At 48.3% G+C, this 25,081-nt stretch overlaps 1 protein-coding gene across 9 annotated transcripts in view; it reads right to left on the reverse strand.

Annotated features, from left to right (window-relative positions):
* The window catches only part of SLC29A1 (solute carrier family 29 member 1 (Augustine blood group)), a 1,214,204-nt gene that overhangs the window by 9,311 nt on the left and 1,179,812 nt on the right, over window positions 1–25,081 (reverse strand). The window lies entirely within an intron of this gene.

Here is a 25,081-nt window from a genome sequence, read left to right on the forward strand (position 1 = left end):
TTGGAGTCAGTGGTCGAAGGTGGTGGCGGGCCGAAGACAGTGTGGTTCAGTGCATGAGGTGGACAGTGTTGGAGTCAGTGGTCAAAGGTGGTGGAGGGCTGTACTCAGTGTGGTTCAGAGCATGAGGTGGACAGTGTTGGAGTCAGTGGTCGAAGGTGGTGGAGGGGCGTAGACAGTGTGGGTCAGTGCATGAGGTTAACTCAATGGGATTCAGGGGTCGAAGGTGGTGGAGGGCTGTACACAGTGTGGGTCAGTGCATGAGGTGGACAGTGTTGGAGTCAGTAGTCGAAGGTGGTGGAGGGCTGTACTCAGTGTGGTTCAGAGCATGAGGTGGACAGTGTTGGAGTCAGTGGTTGAAGGTGGTGGAGGGCTGTACTCAGTGTGGTTCGGAGCATGAGGTGGACAGTGTTGGAGTCAGTGGTCGAAGGTGGTGGAGGGGCGTAGACAGTGTGGGTCAGTGCATGAGGTTAACTCAATGGGATTCAGGGGTCGTAGGCAGTGGAGGGCTGTACACAGTGTGGGTCAGTGCATGAGGTGGACAGTGTTGGATTCAGGGGTCGAAGGTGGTGGAGGGCTGAACTCAGTGTGGTTCAGAGCATGAGGTGGACAGTGTTGGAGTCAGTGGTCGAAGGTGGTGGAGGGCCGTAGACAGTGTGGGTCAGTGCATGAGGTTAACTCAATGGGATTCAGGGGTCGAAGGTGGTGGAGGGCTATACTCAGTGTGGTTCAGAGCATGAGGTGGACAGTGTTGGAGTCAGTGGTCGAAGGTGGTGGAGGGCTGTACTCAGTGTCGTTCAGTGCATGGGGTGGACAGTGTTGGAGTCAGTGGTTGAAGGTGGTGGAGGGCTGTACTCAGTGTGGTTCAGAGCATGAGGTGGACAGTGTTGGATTCAGTGGTCGAAGGTGGTGGAGGGCTGTACTCAGTGTGGTTCAGAGCATGAGGTGGACAGTGTTGGAGTCAGTGGTCGAAGGTGGCGGAGGGCCGTACTCAGTGTCGTTCAGTGCATGAGGTGGACAGTGTTGGAGTCAGTGGTTGAAGGTGGTGGAGGGCTGTACTCAGTGTGGTTCAGAGCATGAGGTAGACAGTGTTGAAGTCAGTGGTTGAAGGTGGCGGAGGGCCGTAGACAGTGTGGTCAGTGCATAAGGTTAACTCAATGGGATTCAGGGGTCGAAGGCAGTGGAGGGCTGTACACAGTGTGGGTCAGTGCATGAGGTGGATACAATGAGATTCAGTAGTCGTAGGGCGGTGGAGGGCCGTTGACAGTGCAGTTCAGTGCATGAGGTGAATGCAATGATATGCAGTGTCGTTGGGGTGGAGGGCCTTGGACTGTATGGTACAGTACATGAGGTGCAGGGACTGTGGGAGTGTGGATGCCATGGAATGCAATATAGGGGATGGACAGAGTTGGACAGGTGGCAAGGGAGCAAACAAACTGCAGGAGAATGGTAAGAACCAAATTAAGGTCCCAAAAACTGAAAAAAAGACTGGTAATGGAATTTTTTTTAAAAGGCCTTTTCAAACAAAGAAGTTGCTCCGGCTACCTCTGAAATGTTTAAGTAGCTGCCGAACTCCCCTTCATCGTGTTGAAACTGAAGCCTTCCTTAGATGAGGAGACAAACTCCACAGAAATTTTAAATTCGGTGTAACAATAAAATATAGGATGCACTGATGTGCCACACACTCATTTCCAATCAGAAGCATAAATGTAGTTGGTGCAAAATGTTTGAGCCACAAGAACCACTTTAACTGCCTCCTTCGAAAACGAGCAAAGACAATAGGTTTCTTCTTTTAATGTCGCTACCCGACAATTTGGCTTTACCAAAGCTTTTTGCTAATGTTGTTCCATAGTGGTAACATTTGTACTAAAAAACAGCAACAGTGAAAAGAAAAGCACAATGATGAATAAGTGTGCATGCTTCATCAACCTGCACACATATGCCCCTCAAGCGGTGGCCATTTTGTTTTCTCTTTTAATTTACCATTCAATATGGCGGACACCCACCTTACAGCAGCAAATTAAAAAAAATATAAAAATGTCGACAAAGCACAGATTTTTGTACACAAGACTGACCCAGCAGCAAAATACAGCTGCTTGGCAATCCCAATAAAGAATGCAGATATAATAAAGACAACAGGGATGGAGGGGTGCAACGGTGGAACGGGCAACGTCCGCTCAGAGAGTAAAGTAAACACCGATGAGAAGCGGCAGCAGCGGGGGTGGAGAGGGTTGGAGCACAGCAGGAGATGGGTGGGGAAAGGATTACAAGTTTCAAGAGGTAAGCAACAGAAGGAATTGAAAGAGAAAGGTAGAAACACAGAAAGCAAGGGGGCAAGGTTGTGAGGGTGGAAGCAGCACACTGAAGAGAGCAAGAAAACCTATGCACTCCCATGGAAAGCGAAAAAAAAACATTTGTTCCCCGAAGGAAAATCAAACGGATGATAAAGAAGCTCTGCGCCAAGTTAGGCAGACAGCAGAAGAGGAAAGAGGTAGAACATGCAAGCATACATAAGAATAGTTCTTTGCCAAGAGATATTTAGGAGGTGTAGGCAAGACCTAAAAATCAGCTATTCACAATGAACATCTCAGGCTCGCAAGATGTAGAGAATGGGAGACCAAGATAGGATCAACACCCTTCTCTTGTGTGGGAAAAGAAGATCCAATCTCAATGGAAGCTGTACCAGAGGGCATTGGTTGCCCTTTGGTTGGGGTCATGTAGCCCCAAGTACCATCTTCTTCTCACCTAGTCAAGAACCAAAAGGTTAACTCACTTAGTGAAATCTCAGTTTCCCAGAGAACCTCCTCAACACGGTCAATGGACCCCACATGAGCATTCTCTTGAAACGGTGACCGGCCGTGATTTGTACTTCAGTCACACGTCTTTCAGTGGAAGGATGGAGGAGGCCAGATGAATTGGTCAAAGTTGCAGCAGATTAATGTGACCAACTCCTGTGGGTCACAAGGTGCTGGGAGATCAGCCATGAAGCTGGTTCCCCGGGAGCGAGGGATCGCTAAACACAGTAACTTGTGGCCATAGCTGCATGAAGCGACCCCCACAAGCAGACGGCCTCCATAGCTTCACCACTAAAGATCCATAAATAACTCCAGAGCGACATAAATCACATCCCGTAAGTCACCCTGGTGAGATTTGAACATTTTATTAGATTCCACTGCAAATGCCTCCTTTTCAGGCAAGCCGGAGCAATAAGAAAGGAATAGGATAATTATAAAATAGACTTAGGAGACTGAGGAAAACACTGCTTGAAGACCAGAAGAACCAGGTGTGCACGGGTCAGCGGGAGAGGAAGGCCCTTTGTGGAACCAAGTCTAAAACCAGCCTGAGAGGATGGAACTGCCAGCTCGTGCGGCAAGTGGATTATAAGTGAGGGATCTGGCTCTCAGGAACAAGGCGTTGAGACGGAGAGGGATGCGGACTACTGAACGCTTGAAATGCACAACTGCTACCGCCATGAACTTGGTGTACACCCTGGGTGCACAACAAAGGCCCAAGGGAAGCGCTGCAAAATGGGGGTGCAGCTACAAACCTGAGGAACCACTGATGGCAGCGCTCTGTGGGTGCTGGAGATCAACAGACACCAGCCAAGCCTCGACTTATAGAATCTGCAACATCTGAGTCAGGAACACAATCTTTAACTTCTGCTTGTGCAGGACATGAAATGCAAGTTTAAGATCAGAGGCCCAGAAAGGAATTCCACTACTGACCAGGAAGTGAGAGCTCTGAGGCCCAGCGCCCACAGCACATCAGGCAGCTCTGGGTTCAGAAGCTGACCTGCTTTTGTGTAGCAGTCCCTTTTCGCTTTCTACCAAGGGAACCGCTTATGGTAGACAGACCTAGCAGGGAGTCACAAAGTAGAAAGTGAGGAGGGACAGACCTGCAGAGCATGGATCAGCAGGACCAGTTGGCAGTCGACACAGCTATTCCCTCCCTTCTTCCAGTGCGGTATTTGAATCTTGATACTTCCACGGTTAGAAAGGGCAGGGCCAGAAACCAGGCAACAACAGCACTGACATAGCATGGAGAGGATTAGTATCAGTAAACAGCAGGCAGATGACAGGCCTGGCGGCCTTCAGTTGCCATCACTTTATAGGTTTCAAAGCGTTGTTCCGGGAGTCTCCTGGAGGCTTCACAAGGCTCCCCTGCTTGCAAACAGAGGTCTCCAGAGCTTACCTTCATCCTCAGGAGCTGAGATCTAGAGTCTGGGATCTACTGCAAGGACCTCAGAGGCCTTGGAGAGGTGTCTACATCAAGCTTCTGCTCTATTGAGGGGGCTCTACAGAGATCAGAACATGCCCTGTAAGACACCATTCTGGAGAACCAGATGGTTGGGGAGCAATGGGAGGCCTGACTGCCTAACAATGTTATTTCAGGGCACATTGGGGCTGGAAAATGTTTCTCTTAATATTGAGAAAACACCAGTCACTTGACTGGTTCGCTGTCGCACACACATTATTTTTGACTTAACAGGGAGGAGTGTGAGAGGAAATATTTACTCTTGGAAAAAGCTTGTTTGTCTTTTAAAAGTGATGCAAGGTGGCATGCGCTGAGCACTGCTGTGACCGCGCCAGCTGCCGCTGTGCAAGATGTGGTGTTGTGTAGACAGGATGGTCGTGGGCCTATGTGCTGGAGACAGGAGGTTGCGTGTTGATTTCAGGTAGAGAGTATTTGTCTACTCTCTCCGCAGCCTCACATTGTTGCTCTAACCACTTCCCATCTTTCCTACGTGTGGCTGGAACAGAGTTCCTGTATTTAACTGAACAACTTTGCAGCCACACACACAAACATTACACCCCAGTCTTATGAATCATGCACACGGCTGGAGCCTGGCCACCTCCTGCTCTACCCAGGATGTCACTAGCCCAGGGAGCGAAGACAGGGATTGGGAAGTTTCCATTTTCAAGGTTTGGACCACTTCCAGTTCTATTGGCTCTGTTCCTTCCCATCATTAACATCATGTGGTTCGTGCAAGACCTCAAGGCAGCACACCTCAAACATAAACACTCCAGGGCTTGTAGGGGGCGGGAGGAAGCCTGGGAGCGCTGCCCACTTGACTCCTTTCCCTTCAGCACAAACACGTTCTGTGTGCAACAAAAGATACAAATGAAGACAAACAAGCACTGGCGGAGATTCAAGTCCCACCTGGAAGCTGGGTGCGACGAAAGATAATCCGCAGCAGGTGACCACCTGAGGATGGCTCAGCGAGTGAAACTGCTGCCATCTGTGGGTCTCTGGTCACACGGCTGAACTGAAGCTGCTCTGGTTCTAGGACTTTCCCTTCTGACTCTACCCTTCCTAGGAGCGTGTTTGTTCTGGCTGCACGCAAGGAATGAGCTGGCCAGCGCTATTTTTGGAACCACTCTCCACCCCATTTAATATCCACCGAGGGATTTTCATCTAAAATCAGCTGTTTTCACATCTGCATTGTGGTTTTTCAATCTCTGTCAGTGGAACTGTAAAATACTGCTGAAGATTTGCAGTTCCTGGCAGGGAGGCTGTGGAGGGCTTGACAACAGTGGTGGCCTACACAGGCAGTGCTCGTGTATTAGTGGCCAGCGAGCGCGACTCAGGTGGGGAGCAAGTGTGGACCCATTTGCTCAATCCAAAGGTTGACAAACACATGTTTCTTTTTTGTATAAGTGCCCAATGCCGCAATTTTACTTTAATAGCGGCCGTGCACCTTTCTTTAGACGAGCCGCATCTAAAGAAATGGGCTTGACCGACATTAAAGTGAAATCGCCATATGGAACAATTGTAAACAAAAAAGTTAACAATTAGTAAGAAAAAAAAAACAAGCAGCCACTTTCAGCCCGCAAACAACAAACTAAAGGCATGGCCACCACTGTATCAGCGTGCCATGCTATGAAAAAAAAAGCGGTGGGGGAGAGCAATGTCCTGTCTACAACAGCAGGCAGGAGAAAACCATTTCACCAAAGAGTGCTCGGCAGCTGTAATTAAACCCTACAGAGTAACAACACAGGTAACAGGGGGTGTCCTCATGAGAGGTTACAAAATTAGACAAGGCGGTACTAAGGAGGGTCTAATAAGCCTATTGACCAATGAAAAGCCACAGTTTACAGATTACAATGACACAAGCCAATGAAAAATATGTGCGGAGAGTGGGCGGAGCTTCAAGTCCAGACCTGAATACAGGATGCCTCGCAGAGCAGCACATGCCCCGCCCAGGCTTGACCTAAAAACAAGGCGCTTGGAACAGCTGCAACCTCCTAAAAAGGTACCCAGGAGGGCCCACATGGGGTGAATTACAGTAATCTAGCCTGGATATGATGAGGGCTTGGGCTAGGGTTTTCCCAATCAAATTATGAACCATTGGAATCATGTTCCTAATCACTTTTACCATTAAAAAACCGGTAGGAGTGAGTTTGTTAATGAGTGCCTAAATTGTGGCTGAGGGGACAGGCGTCGGCAGAGGGCTGAGTGTGCCAGGCCACTAATTAGGGATCACAACCGAGGAGTCCCCAAATACAGGGCCAGTGTTTAGTCAGAAGGAGATGGGCCCATCCAGTTGCCAAACTGAGTACAGACAGTGTTTTTAAAAAAGGGCTTTGTAGCTTATCCAGGACATAGGCAGATGCTCCGAGTGTCATCTGTGAACCTGAGTCTAAGGAACAGAACGTGCTCAGCCTGTGGCACCAGTAAATATTGAACAAGGTGGGGCTGAAGGAGGAGCCTGTGGCACCCAAACAGTATGCTTTAGATCTGGCTTAATAGTGCATCTGTAGCCAGACCTTATGAGAGCAACATAAAAAGAGCTTTCAGAGAACCAATGAAGAGGGTCTGGGGCTCCACCCACATGTTCATTGTCCTGTGTACAGCATTTGATTGGGCCAACGTTGCATGCTCTCACTGAAAAGAGCACTTGCACTGCACGTGTGGCAAAGCTTATACTCTAGAGTAGGGCTGGCTTCGTTAGGGTGACAGCCAACGATCATGGCAATAGGCCTGATCTGTTAAATATCAAATGTTAAGATAAAGGCAGTGGCCAGGGCTATTGATTGTTAAAAGCATCTATTAACGTCAATTCATTTATGTCTGGCTTGTCATTACTCTGTATTGAAGGTTACAGATAGGTGTTTTTGTTACATGGAATCTCACAGGTTACTGCAGTAGGTAAAGGTTTTGGGGTTGGCTGCCCCCCTGACAAACTGGGAGTATAAAAGATTTGCACAGTGACTATGCTTGGTAGGCCCACTTAGTAGTATTATTCTTAGCCAACTGTAATTTTCCATACATTTGTAATGGGCTGACTGTATGGCTTATGGTTTCCTTGTGGGAAAGCTTATGCTCAGTGCAGTAGGTCTGAGTTGGTTATAGTGAAGCTTATGCTCAATGCAGTAGGCCTGAGTTGGTTATGGTGAAGCTTATGCTCAATGCAGTAGGCCTGAGTTGGTTACGGTGAAGCGTACGCTCAGTGCAGTAGGACTGAGTTGCTTATGGTGAGGCTTATGCTCAGTGCAGTAGGACTGAGTTGCTTACGGTGAAGCTTATGCCCAATGCAGTAGGCCTGAGTTGTCTACGGTGAAGCTTACGCTCAGTGCAGTAGGCGTGAGTTGGTTGCAGTGAAGCTTATGCCTTGTGCAGTAGGCCTGAGTTGGTTACGGTGAAGCTTACGCTCGGTGCAGTAGGCCTGAGTTGGTTACGGTGAAGCTTACGCTCGGTGCAGTAGTCCTGAATTGGTTACGGTGAAGCTTATGCCCAATGCAATAGGCCTGAGTTGGTTATGGTGAAGCTTACGCTCAGTGCAGTCGGCCTGAGTTGGCTACGGTGAAGCTTACGCTCAGTGCAGTAGTCCTGAGTTTGTTGCGGTGAAGCTTACGCCTTGTGCAGTAGGCCTGAGTTGGTTACGGTGAAGCTTACGCTCAGTGCAGTAGTCCTGAATTGGTTACGGTGAAGCTTATGCGCAATGCAATAGGCATGAGTTGGCTACAGTGAAGCTTACGCTCAGTGCAGTAGGCCTGAGTTGGCTACGGTGAAGCTTACGTTCAGTGCAGTAGTCCTAAGTTTATTGCGGTGAAGCTTATGCCCAATGCAATAGGCCTGAGTTGGTTACAGTGAAGCTTACGCTCAGTGCAGCAGGCCTGAGTTGGTTAAGGTGAAGCTTACGCCTTGTGCAGTAGGCCTGAGTTGCTTACGGTGAAGCTTATGTCCAATGCAATAGGCAGTGGCGTCACTAGGGTTGGTGTCACCCGGTGCGGGTAACTCATGGTGTCACCCCCTCACGACTTACCTCATGGACCTCCTCCGCCCCGAGTCCGCCAGTGGACACAGTTGGCAAATAACGGGACCATACAGAATCCTTAGTAACGTTTGTAAATGTAGGTCCTATATTTACAAAATGTGCCTGTTAACAACAGTGTGATAATGATTCATTAATCAGGTTGTACAGTGGGCTACCTGCTAGTCAACAGTTTATTGGAATTTATAATATCATAAGTATGGTACTTTTTACTGGTGTGGTGTTCCCACTATCCATCAACACGATATATCAGTGGTCGAAGTGGGGGAAAAAAAGTAGGGGAACTGTGGGCGGAGAATCAAAGGGTGGGAATAACCCAAGGATTGGATCAGTGGGCAGAGCCAGAGGCGTGGCCAGAATGCGCAAACATCCCAATTTTTTGTATTTGTTTGGTTTCACTGCCCAGTTTTATCAACCGATGGATACACATGATTATTTAAGGTTCTAATGAGTTATTGACAGTAAAATGTGATCACAAAGTGGGATATGCTTCTAATCACAGAATGTCCCCAAATACGATAAAATGTGGAAGCACAAGCCATTTGTTCCCGGCCCATGGAGTTTCTGTCATCAGCACTTCTCCCTTTACCAAAACAGCAGTTCAAACATGAATTGCTAAAAATCCTAGTTTGCAAATGTTTTCTAAATAATAATGGCTCTGCCATATTTACCTCATAATGCAAGATCTGCAGCATGATCTCACCATTTAAACTAATAAATTGTTTGTTGCTCAAACGTATCAAAAGTTAATAAAAGATTTGACTTGTGTTGCTGCGGAGTAGATGACAGTTAATAGCTCACTGTTGTATGTTAGGATTTTAACTTATAAACTGCAAGTAACAAAAGGATCTCTCTGACAAAAGCAGTAGCCCACTGGCCTATTTACATTATGTGCACTTTGTGATCTGCATGGTACATGTTCTTTGCAGCAGGTACATTAACCCTCTGAGCTACCTTTCCATGAGTAAAATCTTCCATTAGACGAAATTCCGATCTCTCTCTAGGAAGAACATTAATCACCAGAGTCATCATGACATTTTTATTGTTACCGAAAATTACTGGAGGCCAGGAAGGAGGCAGCAAGCGCTTTTAAAACCATAATATACTTGCAAAAATGATGCCTCCACCGAAAGTGAGCACCTGGTGCGGTCACACCGGTTGCACCGCCCTAGAGCTGGCCCTTCTCAAGGGTCCTGTGATCTCAGTGACAGGGTCACTGTTCTAGGGTGTACTGCTTCATAGGCCTGCCCGCAAGACTGGAGGTGAACTTCAGTATGAATAGTGGTGGACAAGCCTTGAAGGTTAACCCTACACTTGTCATGCTAGGGTCCACCTGCTGGTGCTACGACACCGGGGCTTCTAATGTCTTGCGAAGCCTTCTAAGGTCTAGCATGAGATAGTGCTCTCTCAGGAGCGTGGTCTGGCGGACTGGTTATTAAGGCTGAACCTGGTTCCCCAGTTCCAAATTCAGCAGCTCTGGCCATAGTGCCACATCCTCTCCCCCACTGAACACCATACTGCCCCACTGAGAAAAACTCAGACTGCCTTCAACTACAACCCAATTGTTGCCAGCTATAAACACCTGGATGCGGCTCAATTTAAATTACGCACTGGGCAAGAGCAATATGTGGCCTACAAAAAAAAGTGACAGCATCCTGGAAAAAGCAAACAATCAAAGGGAATGCAACATTTTGCAAACCATGTGAAATGTAAGCAGGAACAACATGGTTACCTTAACGCTTTTACACTCACCGTTCAGAAATCAGTGAGTGCTTTTGCCTGAAAAGTTAAGGACATGACAACAGGGCCCTGAATGGACCCATTTCAATGGCCATTGCTTATATCCTTACAAAACGTAAGCAGTATGGTAAAAAAAGACAACATCCCTAGATACAGAGCAGCAGTACAAATTTAGTTTTTCAATCCTCACATTGCAGTACCTCCAGGATTGGTGCACTAGTTCCAAGCCCAGGGAAAACAAAGCCAAGACAACAAAAATAGCGCTTCACTGGCAAACTCTGTAAAAGTGGCGCTAATGTGTTTGGGTGTGAATAAAAATCAATCTGGACAGTTTGCTACCACTCTGTCTTACTTTATTTAGTTATTTATTTTTCATATTTTTAAACTTTTATTCCTGATGCTGCATTTTGGAATTAAATGTTAGAAAAATACGACATTGATTTCCAGCAAAAGTGATTTTCTTTTTTGGATCCATTTCACAGGGAAGCAAATACAAGAAAGGAGAGGAGACAGTGTGCACTGTGCACAGGCACGTCCTCTTCCTAAAAGGTTAGGTTGCTCTGCGCACACGGGCCCCAGGGCCGGCTTTAGCGCTGGTGGCGCCCTGTGCGACAATGTTTGTTGGCGCCCCCCCAATGACCACCTCCACCACGGATTCTCTCACTAGCACCCTTTAACAGTGACCAAGTCACCATAACCACACTCTCTCAGATGCATTGAATTAGTTATATAGCGCCACTCATACCAGTGTAGGGTGTCCGAGCACTTTGCATCACACACACATTACACAGAGACAATCAATCATAGGTGTGTAAATCCGTGTATAGGAAATGATACATAAACCAAAGGACTGAAAGTGTAGGAGTCACATGACATCCATACTGGTAGGCAGTATAGTGCTTGGTGTGGAGAAGCACAAACGCAGAGTCGAAAAAGAAACAGCATAGTTGGGAGTTTTCTTTAATAATAAGAATCTATTTCTAGCCAAATTAACCCTTTTTGCAACATTAATCAATGTTCTAATAATGTATATTTTGAGGTGTGTATGCAGTTCTAGGATGAAAGTTGATAGCTCACTATCCTATATTAGGACTTTAAGTTATAAATTGCAACAAAAGGATGTCTCTTTTGAAAGCAGTAGCCTGCTGATCTGCACTCTGTAATCTACTTGGCACACGTTCTTTGCAGCAGGCATATTAACCCTCTGCACTAACTTCACCTAAGTCAAAACATCAACTTTACCAAACACTGATCTCTCTCCAGGAAGATAATTAATCACACGAGTTTTCTTGACATTTATGTGAGGCCTGGCAATTGTGGAGGCAAGAAACGCTGCAGCAGGTGCTTCAAAAGCACAATAAACTTTCAAACACGGCGCCCCCAGGAAGCCAGCACCCGGTCGCGTCGCACCGCCCTAAAGCCGGCCCCTGACGGGCCCTGTTGGTGTCACCCCACTTGAGGGTGTCACCCGGTGCCGTCCGCACCCCCCGCACCCCCATAGTGACGCCGCTGGCAATAGGCCTGAGTTGGTTATGGTGAAGCTTACGCTCAGTGCAGTAGGCCTGAGTTGGTTATGGTGAAGCTTACGCTCAGTGCAGTAGGCCTGAGTTGGTTATGGTGAAGCTTACGCTCAGTGCAGTAGGCCTGAGTTGGTTACAGTGAAGCTTAGGCTCGGTGCAGCAGGCCTGAGTTGGTTATGGTGAAGCTTACTGTAGTAATTACATAAATCCAAAAGTGTAATTCAGATTTGTTTATTCTGAATTGGTATCCTCAGCACAGCAGTCCAGCTCACAGCGCTTCCTAACAGTAATGAGTCATACATAGAACTCTATAAATAAAGAATCTAAATCCTGTCTGGACATTCCAGCTCACATGCCAGCCAATTTGAAAGGCCCTATTTAACTTCACTTAACTCTACACTTACGCTCAGTGCAGTAGGACTGAGTTGCTTACAGTGAGTCTTACGCTCAGTGCAGTAGGACTGATTTGCTTACGGTGAAGCTTATGCCCAATGCAGTAGGCCTGAGTTGGTTATGGTGAAGCTTACGCTCAGTGCAGTACGCCTGAGTTGGCTACGGTGAAGCTCACGCTCAGTGCAGTAGGCCTGAGTTGGCTGCGGTGAAGCTTACGCCTTGTGCAGTAGGCCTGAGTTGGTTACGGTGAAGCTTATGCTCGGTTCAGTAGGCTTGAGTTGGTTACGGTGAAGCTTACGCTCGGTGCAGTAGTCCTGAATTGGTTACGGTGAAGCTTAGCCTCACTCCACTAGGCCTGAGTTGGTTACGGTGAAGCTTAGACTCGCTCCACTTGGCCTGAGTTGGCTACGGTTAAGCTTACGCTCAGTGCAGTAGCCCTGAGTTGGTTACGGTGAAGCTTATGCTTGGTGCATTAGGCCTGAGTTGATTACGGTGAAGCTTGCGCTTGGTGCAGTAGGCCTGAGTTGGCTACGGTTAAGCTTACGCTCAGTGCAGTAGGCCTGAAATGGCTACGGTGAAGCTTACGCTCAGTGCAGTAGGCCTGAGTTGGTTACCGTGAAGCTTACACTCAGTGCAGCAGGCCTAGATTGGTTACGGTGAAGCTAACGCTCGGTGTAGTAGGCCTGAGTTGGTTACGGTGAAGCTTACGCTTGGAGCAGCAGGCCTGAGCTGGTTACGGTGAAACTTACGCTCGGTGCAGTAGCCCTGAGTTGGTTATGGTGAAGCTTACGCTCAGTACAGTAGGCCTGAATTAATTATAGTGATACTCCAAAAATAACAGCTAAAAGCTTGATTGGGCGCTGGGAACATGATTGGTGTTCTAGGAAAAGGTATTTCACATGCCCCAGGCCTGATGTATTTATAATGAAAGGTAAGACAAAGGCATGCAATTTATTTACTAAGTGACACACATGCTAAAGCCAATAGGACTTTAAGAGTGGATTGTTTTTGCACTGCCTTAAAGGTATTAGGTATTTTGTTGCATGAAATTTCACAGACTATCTTTGTAGGGAATGGATTTTGGTGTTGGCCACCCCCTTTGACAAACTCTAGGAGGAAGAAGGGTTGTGCTGTAATATTTCTTGCTGAAATCTCTTTGGGAGGCCCTAAAGGCTTAGCTGTGAGGAACTTGTAATGAAAGAAAAGAATTAAATAATACAAACAACCATGCATGTGAACATATATCCATATAGATACATATAGGGTATTTGTGTCAGCCCTCTTCTGCCAATGATCGGCTTCTGTCCATGACACTGAATTGCATGGAGTAATGGCTTGGTCCACATTAGTTATTGGCTCGGTTGTCTGTTGCCCCGGCAATGGTGCCATTTTCTGATCACATGTGCACACCCACTTAAAAATGAGAGCGCTTCAGTGTCGGAGCTCGTTGGACAGTCCTTGAGTTTTGACTTTCCTCCTTTTATAGTTCTCCTTTCACTTCTTTGCTTGTCATCTTTTGATTTTCATTTCTAAGAGACTGCTACAACTCCCCAGGAAGTGTAAATAACCTGCTTACTTGTTACTAAATTCAATTGCAGCGCAACAAACACCAAGTGGCCACTTTCTCAAAACGAGACGATCAATATGGAATGCAGTTGTTCATAGTGCATCATTGTTTTATCATTCCAAGAAGGCCAACACATTGGTTCTAAACATTGTCACGTCGGTTAAAAACGATGATAAACAAAGCACAAACCCACTGCTGGAAATTACAGCTGTTCAGTTGAATTATTCCAAGCATTTGGCTGCCGTGTTGAGACGCAGCAGATTTTCTTTTTTCTATTTGTATTATTTTAGTTTATCTTGCTTATGTTGCGGGGAGTGTGTGTATGTTTTATTGTGGTTGTATCACAGGGTGAATACAAACGTGAGTCATTAGCTGGATGAACGTATGTAGGAGCCCACAGAAGAGTGACAAAGTGCATGTACGAGGATTTACTCAGTACTTAAACCCATCAATGACACAAAAAACACTTTCATTCATATGCCGGACCGATAGTGCATTGGCAGTGCTTATTTTAAGGGGGGGGGGGGGGTGACAGAAAGGAGCAAGAGTTGCTGCCCACGGCCCAATTTCCTATGATATGTTCCTCCTTTGATATAATCCTTGATCTTGTTCCTCCCTGTTTGTTTATATAAAATATTGTTGTCATATTGTTGATATATTAACTGCAACAGACAGTGCCGATATTCTTGGAAGAAAAGGTTGCAAACCCGGTCTCATTGCTGGAAGTTCCAATACATTTTTGCGCCTCACTCTTCTTGTGGCGACCACTTGCCACTTATAGCCAACCGCTGAAAGGCGCACTCCCCGACTGTGTAAGCGTGAATGAGTATGAATGAATTTTATTGTGTGGTTACTTAAAACCATTACAATTTACAAAATTAAAAACATATTTATTTATTTTTATTTGAAAAGTTTTATATAGCGCTGGCAAGACCCGGGGGGTATCAGAGCGCTTTATAATGGGCATTATTCATTCCAGTACATTCCATACAGATGGTTCAATGGGGTGAAAATATACAGACAGGGCAAATTAGAGACAATTCTTGAGTAGATGAATAGGCTAACAGTTATGGCCATGAGGACAGGAAGAACAGTAAGCCCAGAAACAATAAAATAGGCAACAGAGCAGAAGAAGGGTAATTTACATGGGACAGAGCTTTCATTTAAACATTTACACGGGACAGGGCTTTCATTTAAACATTTACACGGGACAGGGCTTTCATTTATACATTGACAGAGACATGAAGTTCAGCTCATATTGGGAAGAGGGGGGGAGAGGACGAGTACGGGGCTGTTGAGTGGGGAAGAGAAATAGCGTGATATGGAGGGGGGGGGGCAGAAATGAGGAGAAAGGGAGTAACAAGCTTGAGGGAGGATAAGGGGGAGCTAGAGGTGTAGGTCAAGACTGGGGGGAAGTGGGATGAGAGTGGAGAGTAAATCGAGGCGAGAAGGGATGGGAGAAGAGTCAGACAGCAACGAATGGAGAGGAGGTGTAGGGGGAATGCATAAAGGGTTAGAGGTGAGGTTAAGGGCCCCAGTGTTTGGAGAGAAGGTGGGATTTAAGGTCTTTTTTGAAGCTGTGGTAGGAGGGGTTGCAGCGCAGGTTTCTGGGGAGGGCATTGCAGATGATCGGGGTGTTTCCGGAGAAGGAGTGAGATTGAGTGGTGTTCCTTTTTGACAGGAGGGGGACGAGGAGTAGAGCATTTGAGCTTCTCATTTGCCGTGCACAGCCTGCTTTTTCAAGTTTGTTAGAGAGGTACGACGGGGTTTGGTGGTGAAGGGCTTTATGGGTTTTGCAAGCGGTCTTGTATGCAGATCTTCCTTCTACAGGTAGCCAGTTGAGGGCCTTGAGGGCTGGGGAGATGTGGTTGAAGCGTTTGCAGTCGGTGAATAGCCTGACAGATCTGACTGGGGCAAGGTGTCTTTTGGGGGTTCCGGTGAGAATAGCATTACCATCATCAATTTTGGAGAGGACTAGGGATTGGACAACCCATTTAAAGTCGTCAGAGGGAATGAAGGGTTTGAGTATTTTTAAGGTGTCGGAGAGTGAAGAGAGCTCCCTTTGCCGAGTTTTTAATATGGTTATTATATTGAAGCCCAGTGATTTTGCTGAGTTAGATAGGGAGAGCGAGCAATTAAGGGCATTGAGGTCTGGGAGCCAGCCTTGGATGGGGAGCTTGTTGTTTTTAGGTGAGAAGAGAATGATTTCGGTTTTATTAGGGTTAAGTTTGAGGTGATTGGAGAAGAACCAGGATTGGATCTTACTCAGTGTATTGTTAAGGTGAATAATATCGGAGTGGGATTTGATCTTATAGTACAGTTGGGTGTCGTCCGCGTAGAGATGGTAGTTAATTCCAGCTTGTTTCAGAATGTGGGTAAGAGGTTCCATAAAAAGGTTGAAGAGGGAGGGGGGGAGAATGGAGCCCTGGGGGACGCCTAGGGAGACCTGAGTGGGGTTGGAGAGGCAGTCCTTGATTTTGATTTGTTGTGTTCTGTGTTGGAGATAGGAGGAGAACCATTTGTGGACTAGAAAGTTGATGCCAAAGCGGGCTTTGAGTGAGATCAGTAGAGAGGAGTGGTCAACTGTATCGAAGGCAGCAGAGAGGTCAAGGAGAATGAGTAGGCAGGACTCACCATTGTCAAGGAACAGGTGGAGGTCATCGACAATATTTAGCATCACTGTTTCCGTGCTGCATCCTTTTCTGAAGCCGGATTGCAACGAGTTAAGTAGGTTAAAGTTGTAGATGTGATTGTCAAGTTGTCGGAGAGCACATTTTTCCAGAACTTTAGATAGAAGTGGGAGGTTCGAAATAGGGCGAAAGCTATTGGGGTCATTAGGGTCAGCAGATAGGTTTTTAAGGATGGGTGTGATTTGACCGAGCTGGAGAGTGTCAGGGACACACCCTGTGGCAAAGGAGGAGTCAATGATAGAGGTCCAGTAAGGGGCAATGATGTGTTTGAGATCTTGGACGAGGCTAGAAGGGAGAGGGTCTTTGGAGTGTGAAGTTGGCTTGAGTTTGAAGCTGATGTTGAGGACTTCATGTTCGGTAACAGGGTAAATATTTTGCCAGGAGGCATTATTTTTCAAATATATGTTGGAGGGGTTAGATTCAGGAGAGGTAGAAACGGGACAGTGAGTTGGGGGGTTGTGCAAGTCATTATTAAAACTAGGAGTTAAACGCTCCTAATGTTTAAAACTCGCTGTCAGGGAGTTATGTGAGCAACCGGTATGGTCTTAATACTTAAAACTCATCAGGACAGAGTTAATGCTCGATAGTCCCTCTGGATTTTCTAAAATGCGACTGGGATTATAATGGCCGTTGCCTTCTCTTGGTCGTCTCCTACTCGTTCCTTGAGTTCTGGTCTGGCTGCCCACCTTTCTCCATGATGGTGCTTTTGAATATGCTTTAGAAGTGTGTTTGATACAATTGATCACATCACTGACGGCGAGTGATACGGTTGGTATCCATTTAACTGGTAGCCTCCTCTGTATGCTGGTTGAATTTGGCCTCTGTAGACCTGGAAGGACTCCTGCTTCCTATATGGCAGGACTCCCAGAGATCTTGCTGTCTCCGTAATACATTTGATATATTTCGAACAGCGTCATCTACATGTTTCCAAATAATGATTTCCCATCAAAGGGCATATCTTCCCCGCGTTACTTGGGCATACCCTTCCCGCCGCTGCTGCCCCTGCGGCCCCACCCCCGATTCAGCTCTGCTCCCGCCTCCCTTCCTCTGCTCCCACCCCCTACCCTACTAAATGGCGACCGCTCCGGGGGAGCGCGTGTGAAACCTTGACCTTTGGGCCAAGACCAGCACTCTCCCCAGCAGTTCCACCTTACAGCCAGACCGACCGCTCCAGCACAGTGCCCTTCTCCGAGCAGGGTTCGAGCCGGCAGTCCGTCCCTGAGCCGCAGGCTCTCCTTTGCCTACAGTCTGTTCCGTTTTCAGTGGTATTTCCCCTTGTTCGTCCTGAATTGCTTTCCTCATTGTTTGCCTCTGTGTACTGTATTACTGGGTTTTCTTCTTTTCCTCGCGTTACTTGGGCATACCCTTCCGCTGCTGCTGCTGCTCCTATGGCCCCGCCCCCCGATTCAACTCTGCTCCCACCTCCCTTCCTCTGCTCCCCCTCCCCTCCCCTGCTAAATGGCGACTGCTGCGCGGTCGTGCCGGTGGCGCGCCAAAGGCGCACCTAAGGCAAGCCCGGCTGTGACCGTCCAGGACCCGACCACGACCAGCGCCAGAACACTGGTTCTCCCAGACCCCACCGCTACGACTCAACCACCCTCTACGCACTCAACCCCGGAAGACACGCCGACTGCGCAAGATCCTCGCTGAACACCACCCACGAACACTTCTCGTGCAGACCCTGCCGCAGACCCTTCACCATCGACAAAGCTCCCATGACTGCCGAAGGCACGCCTGATGCACGCACCACCGAAACCCTGACTTGCATCCTTCTCAACATGGGCTCCCCGCACCGACATGCCGTAAAGATCTGGGACCTGATCGACACCCTCTCGCCCGACGTCGCCTTCTTCACGGAAACCTGGACCAACGCCACCTTCGGCCCGGTCATTGCCACCCCGGACAGCTACAAGATCCAGAGAAAGGGCCGCCCGCTCCGCCCAGGAGGAGGACTCGTCATCGCACACAAGACCCCCCTTTGACTCTCCACATCCAGCACGAGTGACCCCCACTCCAACACAGAACACCTCCATTTCAAGATCCAGACAAGCCCCAGGACCACGCTACGCGACACCCTCATCTACAGACTGCCAGGACCTCGCACCCAGCCTGCAACTACCATCGCCGAACTCGCCGCATGCACTCCACGGACTACATTCTACTCGGGAACCTGAACTTCCACCTCGACAACGGCAACGACCCCGTCTCCACCACTCTCCTCAACAACCTCGCCAATCTAGGACTGAAACAGCTCATCAACACGCTCACCCACAGAGCGGTTCACACCCTCGACCCCATATTCGCGGGAGGTACACACATCTGCTTCAGCCACACCACCCAGCCCATCTGGACAGACCACCACTACGTTCACTTCACCTTCAACACCACCACCGCACCCAAACCCGCCCCTCATCTGCCACGACGGAACTGGAGCAAGGTCACAGAGGAGCACCTCAAAACCCCCCCATCGCCACGACCGACACCAACTCCGCAACCAGGGAATTTCACAGTTGGATCTCCTGCTGCGCCGACAAGCTTGCACCCCTCTGCCCCCGCTAAACAACGCCCTCGGAAGGCCGCCTGGTTCACCACAGAACTTCAAGAAGCCAGACGCTCCAGCAGACGCCTAGAGAAAACCTGGCGAAACCTGAAAACCGCGTAAGCACGGAACAACCACAAAAGCGCCCTGAAGGAATACCACCAGTGCATAAGAGACACCAAACGGACCTTCATAAGAGACAAAGTCCAGACCAACATGACCAACGCCAAAGAACTGTTCAGCGTCATACAGCAGTTCGCAAAACCCACCTTGGAAGCCATGGACATCACACCTTCCCAGGAACTCTGCGACAAGCTCAGCTCCTACTTCCATCTGAAGATCAAGGCCCTCTACGACAACTTCAGCGAACCAACGATGGACACCACCCCCCTACCCACCGCCGCCGATGAGCCGACCATCACATTCTGGGATCCCGCTACCGTCGAACTCATCACCGCGACCATGAAGAAAACTCATTCAGGTGCCCCAATGGGCCCCTGCCCACCGCACATACTCCACAGGGCCACCACCTTTATCGCACCCGAACTAGGACGCACCATCAACGCCTCCCTCAGATCAGGCATCTGCCCAGACGACTGGAAATGGGCGGAGGTGAAACCCCTCCCCAAGAAACCGACGGCCGACCCAACGGACCTGAAAAACCACCGGCCCATCTCTCTCCTCCCCATTGCGGCCAAAGCCACCAAGAGACTCATAGACACCCAGCTGACCTTCATTGAAGAGAACTCCATCCTAGATGCCTCCCAGTCTGGATTCCGCAGCAACCACAGCACCGAGACAGCCCTCCTCGCCGCCACTAACGACATCTGCATGCTACTGGATCAGGGACACACGGCGGCCCTCATCCTTCTAGACCTCTCCGCAGCCTTCGACACCGTTTCACATCGCACGCTCGCAGCCAGACTTCACGACGCGGAAGTACAAGTAGCCGCCCTTGGCTGGATCCAATCCTTCCTCTCCGGCAGAACCCAGAGGATTCAATTCCCTACCTTCCTCTCCAAACCCACGGAAATCAACTGCGGAGTACCCCAGGGATCATCACTCAGCCCCATGCCCTTCAACATCAACATGGCCCCCCTCGCCGCCTTTGTCAGACAGCATGGGTTCAGCATCGTATCTGACGCCAACGACAACGAGCTCATCCTCTCACTTACGAAGAATCCCGAAGACACCGGACTCTCCTTGCAGGAAAGAATGAAGAACATGGCAGTCTGGGTATGTATGTATGTATAGATATACTTGTATAGCGCAATGACTGTCACCCAAAGGGCATCCTGGCGCTTAGACTGATGGTGAAAGAAGCCTGCATGAAAAGAAACGATCCACTGTATAAGAAAAATTACGCCACTCTTGGAAAAAGGTGAGTTTTCAGGGCTTTTTTGAAGGAGGGGAAATCGCCCGTACTCCTCAGTGCAAACGGCTGAGAGTTCCACAGCGTTGCTGCTGTGAATCGAAAGGACCTGCCTCCCAAACGAGTCCTTAAGATTTTTGGAACTACAACCAAACATGCCGTGGCGGAGCGGAGAGACCTACGCGGGACATACCACGAGAACATATTCTGTAAGGGAAAAGGGCCTTGTTCATGAAGAGCTTTAAACACCAAGCAGAGGGCTTTAAATTCAATCCGCTGAGGGACAGGTAACCAGTGGAGATCCCTGAGCGCAGTAGTGGAGGAGTCCGCGCGCCGGCGTGACAGAGCCAGTTTAGCCGCCAGATTCTGCACGCGTTGAAGTTTACCCACCAGGGTCACCGGGGCTCCCAGAAGTAGTGCGTTACAGTAGTCAAGTCTACTTAGGATGGTACTCCGCACTACCTCTGGTCTTGCCTGCGCTGGGAGAAAAGGCAAGATTTTCCTTAACGTGCGAAGCAAAGCCATGCACGTGGCCACTGTTTTATTAACAGAAACATCCAGTTGAAGGTTGGAGCCAAAATAGACTCCCAAGTTCCGCACACAATTCGTTGGTAAACTGGTGCCCTGGAAGGATGAAGGCCAGAAGTTCGATGGAAAAGGCCTCGGGGTGCTGCCAGATGGGCAGTATAGGACCTCAGTTTTTGAACTATTAAATTGCAGAGAGTTGTGGCACAGCCAGTCTGCCGTAGAGGTCATGCAGCGATGGAAAGTCTCTTGTGACACCGCCTCCTTACCCTCAAACGAGAAGATAAGTTGGGTGTCGTCCGCATAGTTAGTAACTGCAATGCCGAAAGATTTTATCAGCTTAATCAGGGGGCGGAGGTAAAGATGAAAAAGGATAGGGCTGATGGCTGACCCTTGAGGCACACCCTGACCAACGCTTCTGATGGTTGATTTGAACGGAGGAAGGGCCACTACCTGGTGTCTATTATCCAGATAAGACGTCAGCCAGTCCAGGGCCAAGCCAGTCACCCCCACTTCCTCCAGCCTCCTGAGTAAGATCACATGGCTGACCATATCGAACGCGGCCGACATATCTAGCAGCACTAAAAAGGCTGCCCGACCTTGGTCGGCACGCGTCCTGAGGTCATCGAGCACGGTCACTAATGCTGACTCTGTCCCATGGGCTGGTCTAAATCCAAATTGAGCCACATCCAGACAGGCGTTACTCTCCAGATAGCTGGAAAGATGTTTTGTGGCCCATTTCTCCAAGATTTTGATTGGAAAGGGGAGAAGGGAAATGGGCCTATAATTGGCAGGGCAGGAAGGATCCAAGGTTTCCTTTTTGAGGAGAGGAGACACCACTGCCAACTTCCAGCAATCCGGTACTCGCGCAGACCTGAGGGATTGGCAGCAGGTCGCGAATAATGGCAAGAAGAGTTCTGTCCGGAATAGCTTCCAAAATTTATGAGGAAGTGGATCAAGAGGAGAGCCAGAAGAGACGCTGGCGGCCAGAGCACTAAATTCCTCAAAGCATGGTACCGGGAAACAATTAAGGCGTGCTGAGCCAGCATCACCCTCCATATCCGATGTCAAGGTAGAGGTGAGCAAAGGCTGAGTGCCAGAGCTTGATGAAGTGTCAAGATTGCTCAGGATGGTAGCAATCTTCTGCTCAAAAGCCTGTGCCAATGAGTCGCATAAAAATTGGGATGCAGGGACAACATTAGCGACACAGGTAGGGTGTGAAAGATCTTTAACAATTTTGAACAGCGCCTGGGATTTATTTGGGTGAAAGACAGCTGCCTTAAGCTCAACTCAGAAAAGACCGAAGTCCTCATCCTCAGACCCTGCACCTGCACCTGGTACAACACCTGGTGGCCCACCAACCTTGGGAGCCCACCCACCCCTACGGACCACGCTCGGAACCTCGGCATCATCCTTGACTCCTCCCTCTCCAAGAACCGCCAGATCAACGCCGTCGCCTCCATTAGTTTCAACTGCCTTCGCATCCTCCGTAAGACCTTCAAATGGATCCCCCAGACTGCAGAAGGACCGTCACCCACGCACTCATAACCAGTAGACTGGACTACGACAACGCCCTCTACGCCGGAATCAACAAAACTCTTCTACACAAACTTCAAACCATCCAGAACGCCGCAGCCAGACTCGTCCTCGGGACACCGGGTCACGAGCACATGACCCTACACCTACGAGGCCTCCACTGGCTCCCCGTCGAGAAGAGGGTCACCCTCAAACTCCTCACCCATGCCTACAAATTCCTCCACAACATCGGACCCAAATACCTCAACGAGAGAGTATCCTTCCACGTACCCAAGAGGAACCTCTGCTCCGCCGACCTCGCTCTGGCAGAGGTCCCCCGAATCCGCAGAAACAGAACCGGCAGGAGAGCTTTCTCCTACATCGCAGCCAAAACCTGGAACGAGCTCCCGGTGAACATCAGATGCTCCCCGACCCTGCACACGTTCAGGAAGGACCTCAAGACCTGGCCCTTCGACTGATCCGGAGACACAACCTGCCCTTATCAAGGTTGCAGCTACCGGCCACACTCTCTTTCCAATGTCATCTAAGCAGCTACCCTACCTCTCAGGAGACACAATACAGGATGTTGATGGGTTTCTTAATTTCCTTTGCGCAGCTTACATTATAACCGAGCTGACTTTTGGATTTCCAATTATGAATGCAAGTATTTTCTCTGATGCTTCATATGTCTTATCCAGTTGAGGGATAAGGGCTGCTACAGCTGCATGTGTGTGCAAATCTTTAAGGCCCTCATTTCAAATGTGATATATAATAGGAATGGCCTTAACTGACCTCTTGGGAGGGTCCTTGAGGACATGGAAAACAATCACCGTCTTTCGTTGGAGTCGGCAACACATAGCACCAAGATGCTTTCTCAGTTGTAGGATGGAAACCTGCTTGGCCGTCCGGAGGAGAATCACTGTGGGCTGGAATATGAGAATCCGCTGTTGCCTCTGCATTTATCCAACCTGGTGACAAAGGTGCCAGTTGTACATTTAATGCGGCCACTGTGGGAGAATGTGGTTGTGTAGGCAACACAGCTGGTGATGGAGCAGTTGGTGCTTGTTGTGTTGTCTGCAGTCTTGGAGTTGTTGACTTCCCTTGTTTTCAAGGTTCTCTTTTATATCAGTCAGCTATCATCATTCTTAGATCTCTAACCAATGACACTGAGATCTGTATCGCTGATGGATCTGTATACTATTCCTCTTTGTATACGGGCTCACAAGTTGAGACTTGATGCTACTAAGGAGGTTCTGGATCCCTACAGAATGCCTCGTGTGACTTTCTATCTTCATCTTCCCCGGTTTTAAGATGGGGTATTGATCATCTTTGTCAGGAGCCCCCAAGGAAGGAAAGACCATCTCACTCATTCATTGCTGAGAAGCAAGCTTTGCTGGTTAAACTATGTCAGTCTGCTCTTCTCTCTGGTGTTCCCATCAAATGCTTCTGCCCTGCATAACTGCTTGTACAGCCCAATGCTCTTGTGCATATGTTGTGATTTAATCTGCATGTCACATGATGCATGACCCATTGCTGTGCAGTCTGTGTGATTTGCTCTGTATGTTTACTGCGCGGCATTCTAGTCCGGTCTGGGCCATGCACCTAAAGCCAGCTCTCAAAAAGATACTTTATTTTAACATGAAGGTTATTGATCACCATTGACACTTTTCCAACTAGTTTCCAGTCTGTGCTACGATACGCTGACAATGGTAAGATCTCGCAAGAGTATGACAAGATCTAACGAGAACTTCTGATGTCCCATCAGCCATCTTAGATCTTGGATCCTATATAAAGCGTCTCTGAGAGAAGTAAACGACTTGTTATTTCAGCGACTCTGATAGGATTCAGTTCATCCCAGCGAGTAAGGCTCGTGAGTCAACAGAGTTTCCGGGTGAGCAGAGCATCCATGTAACTGGAGACAGGGCATCTTTCCGTCTATGAAGCACCAGGAAGCAAGGTGCATGGAAACCTAATCGAGTTTTTGGGGTATGACCTTTTGTTCACATTTTTATTATGTAGTTGTGCATAGTTTTCCAGAGAAGCTGTTCAGTATTTAAGGTTGCAGAAAAATGTAATTATCAAAAGATGATGTAAAAAAATCGCTCAGAGTTTTAAGACATTGTTAAAACTTAAGAAATGCGTCTGATGTGCCCCAAAACCTGCACATAAGACTTGAACTACAAGGAAGTTGATGAACCCTTTAAGCATTTATATACTCAGAAGCTAAGAATATTAACATTCGTCTGTTGAGAATTGTGAGAAATAACTATGTCATCGATCTCTAAGAAAATCTTTGTTTTAAAAACGAAAACTATAGAACTGTTTGCTCTCACAAAAGAAGAGATTTATCTTCTGACAGTCTGGGAGCTGCACCGAGGTTCTAGGAGTCCCCATGAACTGAATTGTCTCATGAAGGCTGAATGTGATGTGCTACCCACCTTTATACTAAAAGGTAAAAACAGACGCTAGTAAAACTCATCCATGGTTAAAAGTAACACAACTTCTAGCTGGGAAAAAAAACAAGTTCCTGAGCATCTACCAACCTTTCGTTCCAGATCTCCCTCCCCTCGTCTGCCTCTCCGAAACTCAACCATGGAGTAACAGAGTCGGTGTTGCTGGAAGGAGGGCCGCTAAGGGGTACTGCTCCTGAAGAACTTCGATGCCGTACTGTCAATCTTCATCATATTCCTGGTATTTCACTCAAAGTTATGTGGGGCGGTACGCCTGGCCAAATGGCACTTCATCTTCGGATCTTTCTGTAGCCAATAACCTTGCTGGCGGTTGAGATGGTTCTTTGCCTGGTGATGTATGATGAGAAAGACTAGATGAGTGAACTCCAATTTCCGATATTACAGATATTGGTGTCGTCAGCGGTATTTTTGTTGTCTATGGTAATCTTACTGATGATGTTGTCGACTGGGATCTTGTCATCAGTGATCCTAAGGATG

This window comes from Triturus cristatus, chromosome 6, assembly GCF_964204655.1.
Source record: "Triturus cristatus chromosome 6, aTriCri1.1, whole genome shotgun sequence".
Classification (NCBI taxonomy): domain Eukaryota; kingdom Metazoa; phylum Chordata; class Amphibia; order Caudata; family Salamandridae; genus Triturus; species Triturus cristatus.